Source organism: Nanorana parkeri, unplaced genomic scaffold (assembly GCF_000935625.1).
Source record: "Nanorana parkeri isolate BGI_ZX_2015 unplaced genomic scaffold, ASM93562v1 scaffold284, whole genome shotgun sequence".
Taxonomy (NCBI): Eukaryota; Metazoa; Chordata; class Amphibia; order Anura; family Dicroglossidae; genus Nanorana; species Nanorana parkeri.
In genome coordinates, this window is record NW_017306552.1 from 737,243 (window position 1) to 740,613 (window position 3,371).

The window sequence follows — 3,371 nt, forward strand, 5'->3', positions numbered from 1 at the left end:
TACTGCTCAATTTCATGGTAATGGGAACATTCCAAAAAGAAGAAAGCGCTGCGCACTTTATTATTGTCTCAGGATGTCCCTTTTTTTCTTTGTTTTTGTCATTTTTGAGACTTTCAGGTGTCCTTCAGAGCAACCGTATGCCTGATGTTGTCTCCAGACTGTACTGTATATTTTATAGGGAGCAAGCCACTATTACTGCTTGTACAAGAACAGGAGCACCATACTGCCATGTTGTTGGCAGTAGTCATAGAGCAGACTAGTGGACAATCTGCTTATATTTTATACATATCTCTTTTCTTATTCTTTTTTTAGTCTAAAACACTTATTGTAAATATCTGTATACTACTGTGACAGGTGATAGCTTTATTCCAGGCTAGAATGCAGAAATGTGCACAACTGGAATCAATGCTTGATTAAAGTGTCTGTCCTCCCAAAACTGATAGTGAGTGGAGTCAGGTCGGTTTGGCTGAATCCGCACATGGCTTGTCATATGTCTTTGATACTCTGACAGTAAGAGGTCTCTGCTATATAATTCCTGACTCCTGCCCACTTTAGAGTTTTTGGTGTTCCTGCCCACCTTTTGTGTCTTCTAGCTCCATGATAGGGCATAAAAAAAATCCATCAAGGGTGGTGAGAGCCCCTGGACAGAGCAGGTGTGCACGTAGCACCCCCTTACCTGGCGCCAAACTCATTAAGCCTGCCTGCATTAAGTCTGCCTGAAGCTACTGCACTGCATTTCCAGTGATGGAGGGTCCAAGACCCTGGAACATCTCATTTCCCGCAGACCATGTCAAGAAACAGTCATCCAGGTACTTACGAGGGGCCCCTCAGCTTCTGGTGGTTTCATGCCTAATCCGTAGGCAGTTCCACCAAACCTCTGCACTCAAAGAGTCATTGGTGTCTCAGGTTACATGGTGTGTAGTCTTACTTGGGAATCATTCTAACCATCACCATGCAGGTTGACCCACCTCCACTAGGCCACTGCACTCCACTTCTCATCCCATAGCATTAATACTTCCTATCTTTAACCACTCCCTTAAAAAGCTATCACACCCAGACTCCTGAAACGCAGCTATTCCTCCTTGTAAAAAGTAATTGACCCTACTGCCCTTAACAGGCAGAGCATGCAAACTCTGTCCACCTGCATGATCCTGATGCCCAGTTCCAGAACAGGGTCCTAAAAACCTCAATAGATACAGTCGTTGGCCACGTGTCCTAGGAATGCACTGCTGTGGTATGTTCCGCCATTAGATTAGTTGATCCAGACCATGCAGGTTGGTACTACTTCATAATGAACTTGCTTTCCCAGATGGCCTTCATGAAGGAAGTGGAGGTCTTCTTTTAGGACTCCGAAAACCAAAATTTTACTTCCACCACAACTTCAGAATCCCACGGTGCTTTTCATTTATGTTTTCTGCAGTACTATGTTGGGAAACCACACCGTGTTTACATTTTTGTTTACAGTTTGCACTGACAATTTATTTTCCCCCATGAAACTTAAGGTCCATTGCACCCTGGGGAGGTGGGGGGGGAGACGAGAAACCTCTGCATCTCAATCTTCTCTGTAAGGCACAAACCCAGAGGAGCTCAGCTTTCATTTACTTCCAGGTTCAGAGCTGTCAGATCCCCATCCAGGATAACAGATCAAGTACAGTCTGTAATGCAGAGTACAGCGGAGACATTAGGGGTCTACCAAACCCCTAATATCTCTATTACCAGAACCTATTATCACAGATAGTTATTTCTTTGTTTTTTTTAACTTATTAATATAACATTTTTGTTCCATACTTTGACGTAGTTTCTCAGGCATGCACAATTCTAAGTCTTGACATACTTGGTATCTTCTTACTTGATTCAGTCTCATCTTTTATATTTTTAGAGAAACAATTGTAGATTGTGTTTGCGTACATGAAAATTAATTTGTATTTTCTACTGAAATGATAGGTTTGATAAATACTTGCACTAATATCATATGCTGAAAAAATTGCAACTACTATCCTATGATTCTACGGGTCCTTTGCTTTCAGAAAATACATTTTGGGGCTTTACATACATTTTCAAGTACAAAATGAGCATTTAATCATGTGTGCGCAAAACAACAAAGATTAAAGCTAGACTCCAGGCAAATGTCTACATACACATCTGAAATATAAATTTTCCTGCTGACTGGGGAGCTCTAGATGTGACTTAGCAGGGGTGCAGAGAGACCACTGCTTCCACACTGAGAATCAAAAGTCTTCCACTGCATGTTTTACTCTCCATGGGTCTGCGTTACAAGACAAATAGCTGAGGACTTACAGTGTCTATGCTCTCCCAATTTATAGAAAAGAATTGCCCTGAAATTTCAACTGGACTTTAAGGCTAGACCCCAGATTTAAAAAGTCACAGATTAATGCAGCTCTGTCTTCATTAATACAGCATTAGTCTTGTTTTATTTATTTAAAGCAAGCAGTGTAAGATCCTAAATTTGCCCTGGTTTCAGTCTCTTGCAATCCCCTATGCATCAGCTCTGCCTGAGGTAAAGAAAAGCAGCACACCTTGCAAATCAGGTTTGCTGCACTACTAATATGTTAGCATGAAACATGCTGATAGGAGGAGAGAGCAGTGACAGAGCAATGAGCTCATCAATCCGCTGCTTCTCCTTTCACTGTTCAGGCAGGTGAAGGGACAAGACCTAGTTGTATCGCTTAACTGAAGCAAAACCAAACCAAGTTCCCTCTCCTGCCAGACAGGGCTGTGTTGTGTGGCAGAGCTGTGTAACTCTCAGGACTGGATGAAGAGAAGTAGAAATCCTTTGACAGTTAAAACTGTTCTCTTATATTTCGTCAGTGTATTTAGTTATTTGCGCTTGAGTTCATCTTTAGGTATAGTGCTGTTTTTATACGAATGCTGCCCTGTTTATTCAATTCATTATAAAGCACAATAACATTTTACCGGTGCCATCATTTCTTTTTTTTGTTAAATAATTGATTTAAACCATTTGCCATTATGTTCAATGATAAATGTTGAGTAAATGTTTCAATAAATGTACATTTTTACAAAAGTCTGTGTATTATTTCATGTAGGACAATACAATTATGGGTGCTAGGTGCTTCTGTGTGACCGTGTTGGGGCATGGCCAGTGCTTTTGAAAGTAGGGAAAGGTTGTGACATTCACCTTGGGACCTGTGAGGTAAGGCCAGAGCTAAAAGGTGCAACTGATCGCTAAACAAATACAACAAATGGTTCTCTAGGGTCTAAGTTGCCCAAGTAGCCTTCGGTAGTGATCAACAACACACACATGGAGTACTTGCAATTATGCAAGACTGAGCCCTACTCTATATAATCCATACTCTTAGCTATTAGTGATTTTAGAAGTATAAATAAGCTAA